Below are 15,564 nucleotides of genomic sequence, written 5' to 3' on the forward strand. Positions count from 1 at the left end.
AATGCCCGGTATGCCCGATGGCCAGTCCAGCTATGGACACCTCCATCTCCACCTTGTCTGAGCTTGCCACAATATTAAACATATCAGGTCCCCATAAGGAGAATCATGTGCTAACGGCTGTCTAAATGACTCGAGTAAAGTTTGTAGCATGCATGCTTGTTGTTTTTGTCTGCTTCCACTTGTCTTTGCACTAGGATGATGTCGGCGTAAACGTGCAGTCATATTCGTTGTGTTCCCACTAGTGCTGTCAGCGTTAATCTCATTGAAATGACGTTAACGCCACAACACGGCAAATCTCCGTTAACGAGCTACCCCTGATCGCCCCGTGCGTGGGGCTAGACGGCCAACACGTTAACGAGCTAAATGCGCTAACACACTAGTTCCCACCCATGTAATTGAGCATTGCGTGGCACATCCAACATACTGTTTTACTTTAGTCCATGACTCGCTTACCTTCAGGGTCATACCTCACATGAAAACAAAAATAATTCCAAACGCCAGATCTGAATGAGGGTGGGGGAGGTTCAATTTGCCATGTTGCAAGGAGAGCTTAACTTCTGTCTCGCTAGCTTGCCCTGCGCTCTTCCTTCTGACGATGCTGTCTGTGTTGAGCGCTCAGTGGATCTGCACTCGACAGTGCAGCCTAGGCGGAGTAGTTGAACGTAGATTCACTGAGCGCTCAACACAGACAGCATCGTCAGAAGGAAAGTTGATAAAATAAATTACAAATTTTGTATGGTTCGATACATATGCGTACAGAACCGAAAGCACTGTATCGAACGGTTCAATATCGATACGAGTATCGTTGCACCCCTAATGAATACGTATATCTGAGTCTTCTATCAAAAGTTACAGGTATTTATATGAAGTTGTACAAAAACGCTTTCTTTCGTCAAGATAGTGCGTTTCTTGCGATTTCAATGCATTTGAATGGGGAACTCGCCCGAAACAAAGTATAGGTTTTCATTATGTGAATAACTTGAAAATCTTAGCTCAAACAGCTGCAAAACCTGTTTGCCCAGCAAAGGGATATTGAAGTCTATAAGATAAAGGCATAAATATGTGTGTCTGAGCCGTGTATCAAAAGTTACAGCTAACTTCATGAAGTTGTACAAAAAGGCTTTATTTCGTCAAGACAGTGTGTTTCTAACTATTACATGCGCCGATCATGCACATTTTACCAGGGCCAGTATTGTTAGATGATGCCATCCTGTGCTACTGGCTCAGGCCATACAAATTACACCAGGGACAGTGCTTACTGTGAGGCCATCTTCACCCCGCCAGGGCCTCTTCTGCTCATTGATGCCATCCACATTACACCTGGGCCTGTGGTTCTGACCGATATCATGCATATTTCACCAAGGCCAGTGGTGTTCGCTAAGGCCATTCATATTACAGCAGGGAGTGTGGTGCTGGCCAATACCATCCACATTTCACCAGGGCCAGTGTTGTTGGCTGAGGCCATTCACATTACACCACTGCCAGTGCTTCCTGTGATGCCATCATAACCACACCAGGGCCTGTGGTTCTGGCTGAGGCCATCCACATTACACCTGGGCCTGTGCTACTCGTTGATGCCATCCACATTACACAAGGGCATGTGATACTGGCTGATGCCATCCACATTACACCCGGGACAGTACTTCCTGTGAGGCCATCTTCACCACACCAGGGCCTCTGCTGCTGGTTGATGCCATCCACATTACACCTGGGCCTGTGCTGCTGGTTGATGACATCCACATTACACAAGGGTCTGTCCTACTGGCTGATGCCATCCACATTACACCAGGGTCTGTGCTACTGGCTAAGGCCAACTATATTTCACCAGGGCCTGTGGTACTCGTTGATGCCATCCACATTACACAAGGGCATGTGATACTGGCTGAGGCCATACACATTAAACCCGGGACAGTGCTTCCTGTGAGGCCATCTTCACAACACCGGGGCCTGTGCCCTGATACCATCCACATTTCACCAGTGCTTGTGTTGCTGGCTGATGCGTTCCACAATATGCAAGGGCCTGTGCTACTGGCTGAAGACATTCACATTACACCAGGGCCTGTGGTGCTGGCCAATATCATCCACATTTCACCAGGGCCTGTGGTGCTTGCCAATATCATTCGCATTTCACCAGGGCCACTGTTTCTGGCTGAGGCCATACACATTACACCAGGGACAGTGCTTCCTGTGAGGCCATATTCACCACACCAGGGCCTCTGCTGCTGGCTGATGCCATCCACATTACACCTGGGCCTGTGATGTCGGCTTCAACCATTCACATTACACCAGGGACAGTGCTTCCGGTGAGGCCATCTTCACCCCACCAGGGCCTCTGCTGCTCGTTGATGCCATCCACATTACACCTGGTCCTGTGGTGCTGACCGATATCATGCACATTTCACCAGGGCCTGTGGTCATGGCTGAGGCCAACTACATTTCACCAGGGCCTGTATTGGTGGCTGATCCCATCCACAATATACAAAGGCCTGTGCTATTGGCTGATGCCATCCACATTACACCAGGGCCAGTGCTCCCTGTGAGGCCATCTTCACCACACCAGGGCCCGCGTTGCTGGCTGAGGCAATCCACATTACACCAGGGCCTGTGCTACTGGCTGAGTCCAACTACATTTCACTAGGGCTTGTGTTGCTTGCTAATGACATCCACATTACACCCGGGACAGTACTTCCTGTGAGGCCATCTTCACCCCACCAGAGCCTCTGCCACTCGTTGATGCCATCCACATTTCACCAGGGCCAGTGGTGTTGACTAAGGGCATTCACATTACACAAGGGCCAGTGGTGCTGACCAATACCATCCATATTTCACCAGGGACAGTGTTGTTAGATTAGGCCATCCACATTACAACAGGGCCTGTGCTACTGGCTGATGTCATCCACATTACACCAGGGCCAGTGCTCCCTGTGAGGCCATCTTCACCACACCAGGGCCTGCGTTGCTGGCTGAGGCCATCCGCATTGCACCAGGGCCAATGCTCCCTGTTAGGCCATATTCACCACACCAGGGCCTGCGTTGCTGGCTCTTGCCATCCACATAAAAACAGTGCCTGTGCTACTGGCTGAGGCCAACTACATTTCACCAGGGCCTGTGCTACTCGTTGATGCCATCCACATTACACCAGGGCCTTTGGTGCTGGCCAATACCATCCACATTTCACCAGGGCCAGTGTTGTTTGCTGAGGCCATCCACATTACACCACTGCCATTGCTTCCTGTGAGGCTATCATCACCACACTAGGGCCTGTGGTCATCTCTGAGGCCATCCACATTACACCAGGGTGTGTGGTGCTGACCAATATCATCCATATTTCACCAGGGACAGTGTTGTTAGATGAGGCCATCCACATTACAGCATGGCGTGTGCTACTGGCTGAGGACATTTACATTTTATCAGGGCCCGTGGTCATGGCTGAGGCCAACTACATTTCACCAGGGCCTGTGTTGGTGGCTGATCCCATCCACAATATACAAAGGCCAGTGCTACTGGCTGATGCCATCAACACTGCACCAGGGCCACTGCTCCCTGTGAGGCCATATTCACCACAAAAGGGCCTGTGCTTCTGGCTGATACCATCCACATTTTACCAGGGCCTGCGTTGCTGGCTCATGCCATCCATATTACACCAGGGTCAGTGTTGTTGGCCGAGGCCATCCACATTACACCACTGCCAGTGCTTCTTGTGAGGACATCACCACCACACCAGGGCCTGTGGTGCTGGCTGAGGCCATCCAAATTACACCAGGGCCTTGCGATTCTTGCCGATACCTAACACATTTCACCAGGGCCTTTGCTCCCAGTGAGGCCGTCTTCACCACATCAGGGCCTGTGCTTTCTGTCTGAGACCATCTTCACCAGACCAGGGTCTGTGCTAGTGCCTCATGCCATCAACATAACACCAGATCCAGTGCTACCAGTGAGAACATCTTCACCAGACCAGGGTCTGTGCTTCTGACCGATGAAATCAACATTATATCAGGGCCACTGCTTCCTGTGAGGCCATCTTCATCACACCAGGGCCTGTACTGCTTTCTGAGGCCATCTACATTTCACCAGAACCTGCGTTGCTGGCTGATGCCATCCACTTTACTTGCTGGCTTAGACCAACTAAATTTCACTACGGCCAGTGTTACTCGTTGATGCCATCCACATTTCATCAGAGCCAGTGCTCTCTGTGAGGCCATCTTCACCACACCAGGGCCTCTGCTGCTCGTTGATGACATCCACAATACACAAGGGTCTGTCCTACTGGCTGATGCCATCCACATTACACCAGGGCCTGTGTTGGTGGTTGATCCCATCCACAATATACAAAGGCCTTTGATACTGACTGATGCCATCCACATTACACCAGGGCCAGTGCTCCCTTTGAGGCCATCTTCACCACACCAGGGCCTGCATTGCTGGCAGAGGCCATCCACATTGCACCAGGGCCAATGCTCCCTGTGAGGCCATATTCACCACACCAGGGCCTGTGCTGCTTGCTGATACCATCTGCATTTCACCAGGGCCTGCGTTGCTGACTCATGCCATCCACATTACACCAGGGCCTGTGCTACTGGCTAAGGCCAACTACATTTCACCAAGGCCTGTGGTACTCGTTGATGCCATCCACATTACAGAAGGTCATGTGATACTGGCTGATTCCATCCACATTACACCCAGGCCAGTGGGGTTGGCTGAGGCCATACACATTACACCCGGGACAGTGCTTCCTGTGAGGCAATCTTCACCACACCAGAGCCTTTGTTGCTGGCTGAGGCCATCCACATTACACCAGGGCCTGTGCTACTGGCTGAGTCCAACTACATTTCACTAGGGCTTGTGTTGCTTGCTGATGACATCCACAATACACAAGTGCATGTGATACTGGCTGATGCCATCCACATTACACCAGGGCCAGTGCTCCCTGTGAGGCCATCTTCACCACACCAGGGCCTTTGTTGCTGGCTGAGGCCATCCACATTACACCAGGGCCTGTGCTACTAGCTGAGTCCAAGCACATTTCACCAGGGCCTGTGGTCATGGCTGATGCCATCCACATTACACCAAGGGCCAGTGGTGTTGGCTGAGGACATTCACATTACACCAGGGCCTGTGGTGCTGGCCAATACCATACACATTACACCAGGGCCTTTGATGCCGGCTTCTACCATCTACATTACACCAGAGACAGTACTTCCTGTGAGGCCATCTTCACCCCACCAGAGCCTCTGCCGCTCGTTGATGCCATCCACATTTCACCAGGGCCAGTGGTGTTGACTAAGGGCATTCACATTTCACCAGGGACAGTGTTGTTAGATGAGGCCATCCACATTACAACATGGCCTGTGCTAGGGGCTGAGGAAATTTACATTTTACCAGGACCAGTGGTCATGGCTGAGGCCATCCACATTACATCAGGGCCAGTGCTCCCTTTGAGGCCATCTTCACCACACCAGGGCCTGCATTGCTGGCAGAGGCCATTCACATTGCACCAGGGCCAATGCTCCCTGTGAGGCCATATTCACCACACCAGGGCCTGTGCTGCTGGCTGATATGATCTGCATTTCACCAGGGCCTGCGTTGCTGGCTCATGCCATCCACATTACACCAGGGCCTGTGTTGTTTGCTGAGGCCATCCACATTACACCACTGCCAGTGCTTCCTGTGAGGCCATCATCACCACACTAGGGCCTGTGGTCCTCTCTGAGGCCATCCACATTACACCTGGGCCTGTGTTGCTGGCTGATGCGATCCACAATACACAAGGGCCTGTGCTACTGGCTAAGGCCATTCACATTTCACCAGGGCCAGTGGTGTTGTCTGAGGACATTCACATTACACCTGGGCTAGTGGTGTTGGCAGAGGACATTCACATTACACCAGGGCTAGTGGTGCTGGCCAATACCATCTACATTTCACCAGGGCCAGTGTTGTTGGGTGAGGCCATACACATTACACCACTGCCAGTGCTTCATGTGAGGCCATCATCACCACACCAGGGTGTGTGGTGCTGAATTAGGCCATCCACATTTAACAAGGCCCTATGGTGCTGTCCGAAACCATCCACATTTCACCAGGGCTTGTGTTGCTGGTTGATGACATCCACAATACAAAAGGGTCTGTGCTTACTGGCTAAGGCCATTCACATTACACCAGGGTCTGTGGTGTTGACTGAGGATATCCACATTACACCAGTGCCAGTGTAGTTGGCTGATGCCATAAACATTACACCAGGGCCTGTGGTCATGGCTGAGGACATTTACATTTCACCAGGGCCTGTGGTACTGGCTGAGGCCAAGCACATTTCACCAGGGCCTGTGGTACTGGCTTAGGACATTTACATTTCACCAGGGCCTGTGGTCATGGCTGAGGCCAAGCACATTTCACCAGGGCCTGTGTTCATGGCTGAGGCCAACTACATTTCACCAGGGCCTGTATTGGTGGCTGATCCCAACTACAATATACTGTACAAAGGCCTGTGCTACTGGCTGATGCCATCCACATTACACCAGGGCCAGTGATCCCTGTGAGGCCATCTTCACCACACCCGTGCCTTTGGTGCTGGCTGAGGCCATCCACATTACACCAGGGCCTGTGCTACTAGCTGAGTCCAAGCACATTTAACTAGGGCTTGTGTTGCTTGCTGATGACATCCACAATACAGAAGGGCATGTGATACTGGCTGATTCCATCCACATTACACCCAGGCCAGTGGGGTTGGCTGAGGCCATCCACATTACACCCGGGACAGTGCTTCCTGTGAGGCCATCTTCACCACACCAGAGCCTTTGTTGCTGGCTGAGGCCATCCACATTACACCAGGGCCTGTGCTACTGGCTGAGTCCAACTACATTTCACTAGGGCTTGTGTTGCTTGCTGATGACATCCACAATACACAAGGGCATGTGATACTGGCTGGTGCCATCCACATTACACCAGGGCCAGTGGTGTTGTCTAAGGATATTCACATTACACCAGGGCCAGTGGTGCTGACCAATACCATCCATATTTCACCAGGGACAGTGTTGTTAGATGAGGCCATCCACATTACAACAGGGCCTGTGCTACTGGCTGATGTCATCCACATTACACCAGGGCCAGTGTTCCCTGTGAGGCCATCTTCACCACACCAGGGCCTGCGTTGCTGGCTGAGGCCATCCGCATTGCACCAGGGCCAATGCTCCCTGTTAGGCCATATTCACCACACCAGGGCCTGTGCTGCTGGCTGATACCATGGACATTTCACCAGGGCCTGCTGTGCTGGCTCATGCCATCCACATAAAAACAGTGCCTGTGCTACTGGCTGAGGCCAACTACATTTCACCAGGGCCTGTGCTACTCGTTGATGTCATCCACATTACACCAGGGCATGTGGTGCTGTCCGAAACCATCCACAATACACAATGGCCTGTGATACTGGCTGATGCCATCAATATTACACCAGGGCCAGTGGTGTTGGCCGAGGACAATCACATTACACCAGGGCCTGTGGTGCTGGCCAATACCATCCACATTTCACCATGGCCAGTGTTGTTTGCTGATCCCATCCACATTACACCACTGCCAGTGCTTCCTGTGAGGCCATCATCACCACACTAGGGCTTGTGGTCCTCTCTGAGGCCATACACATTACACCCAGGACAGTGCTTCCTGTGAGGCCATCTTCACCACACCAGGGCCTGTGCCCTGATACCATCCACATTTCACCAGTTCTTGTGTTGCTGGCTAATGCGTTCCACAATACACAAGGGCCTGTGCTACTGGCTGAGGACAACTACATTTCACCAGGGCCTGTGCTACTCGTTGATGCCATCCACATTACACCAGGGTCTGTGCTTCTGGCTGATGCCATCAACATTATATCAGGGCCACTGCTTCCTGTGAGGCCATCTTCATCACACCAGGGCCTGTACTGCTTTCTGAGGCCATCTACATTTCACCAGAACCTGCGTTGCTGGCTGATGCCATCCACTTTACTTGCTGGCTTAGACCAACTAAATTTCAAGACGGACTGTGTTACTCGTTGATGCCATCCACATTTCATCTCTCTGTGAGGCGATCTTCACAACACCAGGGCCTCTGCTGCTCGTTAATGACATCCACAATACACAAGGGTCTGTCCTACTGGCTGATGACATCCACATTACACCAGGGCCTGTGTTGGTGGTTGATCCCATCCACAATATACAAAGGCCTTTGATACTGACTGATGCCATCCACATTACACCAGGGCCAGTGCTCCCTTTGAGGCCATCTTCACCACACCAGGGCCTGCATTGCTGGCAGAGGCCATCCACATTGCACCAGGGCCAATGCTCCCCGTGAGGCCATATTCACCACACCAGGGCCTGTGCTGCTGGCTGATACCATCTGCATTTCACCAGGGCCTGCGTTGCTGGCTCATGCCATCCACATTACACCAGGGCCTGTGCTACTGGCTAAGGCCAACTACATTTCACCAAGGCCTGTGGTACTCGTTGATGCCATCCACATTACAGAAGGGCATGTGATACTGGCTGATTCCATCCACATTACACCCAGGCCAGTGGGGTTGGCTGAGGCCATACACATTACACCCGGGACAGTGCTTCCTGTGAGGCCATCTTCACCACACCAGAGCCTTTGTTGCTGGCTGAGGCCATCCACATTACACCAGGGCCTGTGCTACTGGCTGAGTCCAACTACATTTCACTAGGGCTTGTGTTGCTTGCTGATGACATCCACAATACACAAGGGCATGTGATACTGGCTGATGCCATCCACATTACACCAGGGCCAGTGGTGTTGTCTAACGATATTCACATTACACCAGGGCCATTGGTGCTGACCAATACCATCCATATTTCACCAGGGACAGTGTTGTTAGATGAGGCCATCCACATTACAACAGAGCCTGTGCTACTGGCTGATGTCATCCACATTACACCAGGGCCAGTGCTCCCTGTGAGGCCATCTTCACCACACCAGGGCCTGCGTTGCTGGCTGAGGCCATCCGCATTGCACCAGGGCCAATGCTCCCTGTTAGGCCATATTCACCACACCAGGGCCTGTGCTGCTGGCTGATACCATGGACATTTCACCAGGGCCTGCAGTGCTGGCTGATGCCATCCACATAAAAACAGTGCCTGTGCTACTGGCTGAGGCCAACTACATTTCACCAGGGCCTGTGCTACTCGTTGATGCCATCCACATTACACCAGGGCCAGTGGTGTTGGCAGAGGACATTCACATTACACCAGGGCCTGTGGTGCTGGCCAATACCATCCACATTTCACCAGGGCCAGTGTTGTTTGCTGAGGCCATCCACATTACACCACTGCCAGTGCTTCCTGTGAGGTCATCATCACCACACTAGGGCCTGTGGTCCTCTCTGAGGCCATCCACATTACACCTGGGCCTGTGTTGCTGGCTGATGCGATCCACAATACACAAGGGCCTGTGCTACTGGCTAAGGCCATTCACATTTCACCAGGGCCAGTGGTACTCGTTGATGCCATCCACATTACACAAGGGCATGTGATACTGGCTGATGCCATCCACATTACACCCAGGCCAGTGGTGTTGGCTGAGGCCATAAACATTACACCCGGGACAGTGCTTCCTGTGAGGCCATCTTCACCACACCAGGGCCTGCGTTGCTGGCTGAGGCCATCCACATTTCACCAGGGCCAATGCTCCCTGTTAGGCCATATTCACCACACCAGGGCCTGTGCTGCTGGCCAATACCATTCACATTTCACCAGGACCTGCAGTGCTGGCTCATGCCATCCACATAAAAACAGTGCCTGTGCTACTGGCTGAGGCCAACTACATTACACGAGGGTCTGTGCTACTCGTTGATGTCATCCACATTACACCAGGGCATGTGGTGCTGTCCGAAACCATCCACAATACACAATGGCCTGTGATACTGGCTGATGCCATCAACATTACACCAGGGCCAGTGGTGTTGTCTAAGGATATTCACATTACACCAGGGCCAGTGGTGCTAACCAATACCATCCATATTTCACCAGGGCCAGTGTTGTTTGCTGAGGCCATCCACATTACACCACTGCCAGTGCTTCCTGTGAGGCCATCATCACCACACTAGGGCCTGTGGTCCTCTCTGAGGCCATCCACATTACACCTGGGCCTGTGTTGCTGGCTGATGCGATCCACAATACACAAGGGCCTGTGCTACTGGCTAAGGCCATTCACATTTCCCCAAGGCCAGTGGCGTTGCCTGAGGTCATTCACATTACACCAGGGCCTGTGGTGCTGGCCAATACCATCCACATTTCACCAGGGCCAGTGTTGTTGGATGAGGCCATACACATTACACAACTGCCAGTGATTCATGTGAGGCCATCATCACCACACCAGGGTGTGTGGTGCTGAATTAGGCCATCCACATGTAAAGAGGCCCTTTGGTGCTGTCCGAAACCATCCACATTTCACCAGGGCTTTTGCTACTGGCTGAGTCCAACTACATTTCACTAGGGCTTGTGTTGCTTGCTGATGACATCCACAATACACAAGGGCATGTGATACTGGCTGGTGCCATCCACATTACACCAGGGCCAGTGGTGTTGTCTAAGGATATTCACATTACACCAGGGCCAGTGGTGCTGACCAATACCATCCATATTTCACCAGGGACAGTGTTGTTAGATGAGGCCATCCACATTACAACAGGGCCTGTGCTACTGGCTGATGTCATCCACATTACACCAGGGCCAGTGCTCCCTGTGAGGCCATCTTCACCACACCAGGGCCTGCGTTGCTGGCTGAGGCCATCCGCATTGCACCAGGGCCTGTGCTGCCTGTTAGGCCATATTCACCACACCAGGGCCTGTGCTGCTGGCTGATACCATGGACATTTCACCAGGGCCTGCTGTGCTGGCTCATGCCATCCACATAAAAACAGTGCCTGTGCTACTGGCTGAGGCCAACTACATTTCACCAGGGCCTGTGCTACTCGTTGATGTCATCCACATTACACCAGGGCATGTGGTGCTGTCCGAAACCATCCACAATACACAATGGCCTGTGATACTGGCTGATGCCATCAATATTACACCAGGGCCAGTGGTGTTGGCCGAGGACAATCACATTACACCACTGCCAGTGCTTCCTGTGAGGCCATCATCACCACACTAGGGCTTGTGGTCCTCTCTGAGGCCATACACATTACACCCGGGACAGTGCTTCCTGTGAGGCCATCTTCACCACACCAGGGCCTGTGTCCTGATACCATCCACATTTCACCAGTTCTTGTGTTGCTGGCTAATGCGTTCCACAATACACAAGGGCCTGTGCTACTGGCTGAAGACATTCACATTACACCAGGGCCTGTGGTGCTGGTCAATATCATCCAAATTTCACCAGGGCCACTGTTTCTGGCTTCAACCATTCACATTACACCAGGGACAGTGCTTCCCATGAGGCCATCTTCACCCTACCAGGGCCTCTGCCGCTCGTTGATGCCATCCTCATTACACCTGGGCCTGTGGTGCTGACCGATATCGTGCACATTTCACCAGGGCCTGTGGTACTGGCTTAGGACATTTACATTTCACCAGGGCCTGTGGTCATGGCTGAGGCCAACTACATTTCACCAGGGCCTGTATTGGTGGCTGATCCCATCCACAATACACAATGGCCTGTGATACTGGCTGATGCCATCAACATTACACCAGGGCCAGTGGTGTTGGCCGAGGACAATCACATTACACCAGGGCCTGTGGTGCTGGCCAATACCATCCACATTTTACCAGGGCCTGTGGTACTCGTTGATGCCATCCACATTACACAAGGGCATATGGTGCTGTCTGAAACCATCCACAATACACAAGGGCCTGTGCTACTGGCTGAAGACATTCACATTACACCACTGCCAGTGCTTCCTGTGAGGCCATCATCACCACACTAGGGCTTGTGGTCCTCTCTGAGGCCATACACATTACACCCGGGACAGTGCTTCCTGTGAGGCCATCTTCACCCCACCAGGTCCTCTGCCGTTCGTTGATGCCATCCACATTTCACCAGGGCCAGTGGTGTTGACTAAGACCATTCACATTACACCACGGTGTGTGGTCCTGGCCAATACCATCCATACTTCACCAGGGACAGTGTTGTTAGATGAGGCCATCCACATTACAACAGGGCCTGTGCTACTGGCTAAGGACATTTACATTTCACCTGGGCCTGTGCTACTCGTTGATGCCATCCACATTACACAAGGGCATGTGTTCCTGTCTGAAACCATCCACAATACACAAGGGCCTGTGATACTGGCTGATGCCATCCACATTACACCAGGGCCTTTGTTGCTGGCTGAGGCCATACACATTACACCCGGGATAGTGCTTCCTGTGAGGCCATCTTCACCACACCAGGGCCTGTGCCCTGATACCATCCACATTTCACCAGTGCTTGTTTTGCTGGCTGATGCGTTCCACAATACACGAGGGCCTGTGCTACTGGCTGAAGACATTCACATTTCACCAGGGCCTGTGGTGCTGTGCCCTGATATCATGCACACTTCACCAGGGCCTGTGGTACTGGCTTCGGACATTTACATTTCACCTGGGCCTGTGCTACTCGTTGATGCCATCCACATTACACCAGGGCTAGTGGTGTTGGCAGAGAACATTCACATTACACCAGGGCCTGTGGTGCTGGCCAATACCATCCACATTTCACCAGGGCCAGTGTTGTTTGCTGAAGCCATCCACATTACACCACTGCCAGTGCTTCCTGTGAGGCCATCATCACCACACAAGGGCCTGTGGTCCTCTCTGAGGCCATCCACATTACACCTGGGCCTGTGTTGCTGGCTGATGCGATCCACAATACACAAGGGCCTGTGCTACTGGCTAAGGCCATTCACATTTCACCAGGGCCAGTGGTGTTGTCTGAGGACATTCACATTACACCAGTGCCTGTGGTGCTGGCCAATACCATCCACATTTCACCAGGGCCAGTGTTGTTGGATGAGGCCATACACGTTACACCACTGCCAGTGCTTCATGTTAGGCCATCATCACCACACCAGGGTGTGTGGTGCTGAATTAGGCCATCCACATTTCACCAGGGCCAGTGGTGTTGGCTGAGGCCATACACATTACACCACTGCCAGTGCTTCCTGTGAGGCCATCATCACCACACCAGGGGCTGTGCTACTGGCTGAGGACATTCACATTACACCAGGGCCTTTGGTGCTGACCGATATCATGAACATTTCACCAGGGCCCAGTGGTGTTGGCTAAGGCCATTCACATTACACCACGGTGTGTGGTGCTGGCCAATACCATCCATATTTCACCAGGGAAAGTGTTGTTAGATGAGGCCATCCACATTACAACAGGGCCTGATCTACTGGCTGAGGACATTTACATTTCACCAGGGCCTGTGTTGGTGGCTGATCCCATCCACAATATACAAAGGCCTGTGCTACTGGCTGATGCCATCAACATGACACCAGGGCCAGTGCTTCCTTTGAGGTCATCTTCACCACACCAGGGCCTGTGGTGCTGGATGAGGCCATTCATATTACATCACTGCCAGTGCTTCCTGTGATGCCATCATAACCACACCAGGGCCTGTGGTTCTGGCTGATGCCATCAACATGACACCAGGGCCAGTGCTTCCTTTGAGGTCATCTTCACCAAACCAGGGCCTCTGCTGATGACATCCACAATACACAAGGGTCTGTCCTACTGGCTGATGCCATCCACATTACACCAGGGACTGTGTTGGTGGTTGATCCCATCCACAATATAAAAAGACCTTTGATACTGACTGATGCCATCCACATTTCACCAGGGCCAGTGGTGTTGACTAAGGGCATTCACATTTCACCAGGGAAAGTGTTGTTAGATGAGGCCATCCACATTACAACATGGCCTGTGCTACTGGCTGAGGAAATTTACATTTTACCAGGGCCAGTGGTCATGGCTGAGGCCATCCACATTACATCAGGGCCAGTGCTCCCTTTGAGGCCATCTTCACCACACCAGGGCCTGCATTGCTGGTAGAGGCCATTCACATTGCACCAGGGCCAATGCTCCCTGTGAGGCCATATTCACCACACCAGGGCCTGTGCTGCTGGCTGATATGATCTGCATTTCATCAGGGCCTGCGTTGCTGGCTCATGCCATCCACATTACACCAGGGCCTGTGCTACTGGCTAAGGCCAAATACATTTCACCAGGGCCTGTGGTACTCGTTGATGCCATCCACATTACGCAAGGGCATATGATACTGGCTGATGCCATCCACATTACACCCAGGCCAGTGGTGTTGGCTGAGGCCATACACATTACACCCGGGACAGTGCTTCCTGTGAGGCCATCTTCACCACACCAGGGCCTGTGCCCTGATACCATCCACATTTCACCAGTTCTTGTGTTGCTGGCTAATGCGTTCCACAATACACAAGGGCCTGTGCTACTGGCTGAAGACATTCACATTACACCAGGGCCTGTGGTGCTGGCAAATATCATCCACATTTGACCAGGGCCTGTGGTGCTGGCCAATATCATCCACATTTCACCAGGGCCACTGTTTCTGGCTGAGGCCATACACATTACACCAGGGACAGTGCTGCCTGTGAGGCCATATTCGCCACACCAGGGAGTGTGCTTTTGGCTGAGGCCATCCACATTACACCTGGGCCTGTGGTGCTGACCGATATCATGCACATTTCACCAGGGCCTGTGGTACTGGCTTAGGACATTTACATTTCACCAGGGCCTGTGGTCATGGCTGAGGCCAACTACATTTCACCAGGGCCTGTATTGGTGGCTGATCCCATCCACAATATACAAAGGCCTGTGCTACTGGCTGATGCCATCCACATTACACCAGGGCCAGTGCTCCCTGTGAGGCCATCTTCACCACACCAGGGCCTTTGTTATTGGCTGAGGCCATCCACATTACACCAGGGCCTGTGCTACTAGCTGAGTCCAAGTACATTTCACTTGTGTTGCTTGCTGATGCCATCCACATTACACCAGGGCCAGTGCTCCCTGTGAGGCCATCTTCACCACACCAGGGCTTGCGTTGCTGGCTGAGGCCATCCACATTTCACCAGGGCCAATGCTCCCTGTTAGGCCATATTCACCACACCATGGCCTGTGCTGCTGGCCAATACCATCCACATTTCACCAGGGTCTGCAGTGCTGGCTCATGCCATCCACATAAAAACAGTGCCTGTGCTACTGGCTGAGGCCAACTACATTTCACCAGGGCCTGTGCTACTCGTTGATGCCATCCACATTACACCAGGGCTAGTGGTGCTGTCCGAAACCATCCACAATACACAATGGCCTGTGATACTGGCTGATGCCATCAACATTACACCAGGGCCAGTGGTGTTGGCCGAGGACAATCACATTACACCAGGGCCTGTGGTGCTGACCAATACCATCCACATTACACCTGGGCCAGTGTTGTTTGCTGAGCCCATCCACATTACACCACTGCCAGTGCTTCCTGTGAGGCCATCATCACCACACTGGAGCCTGTGGTCCTCTCTGAGGCCATCCACATTACACCAGGGCCTGTGGTGCTGGC

The sequence above is a fragment of the Copadichromis virginalis genome, linkage group LG22 (genome assembly GCF_057382275.1).
Source record: "Copadichromis virginalis isolate Kocher_CV1m ecotype Utaka linkage group LG22, C_Virginalis_male_GT1.1, whole genome shotgun sequence".
Classification (NCBI taxonomy): domain Eukaryota; kingdom Metazoa; phylum Chordata; class Actinopteri; order Cichliformes; family Cichlidae; genus Copadichromis; species Copadichromis virginalis.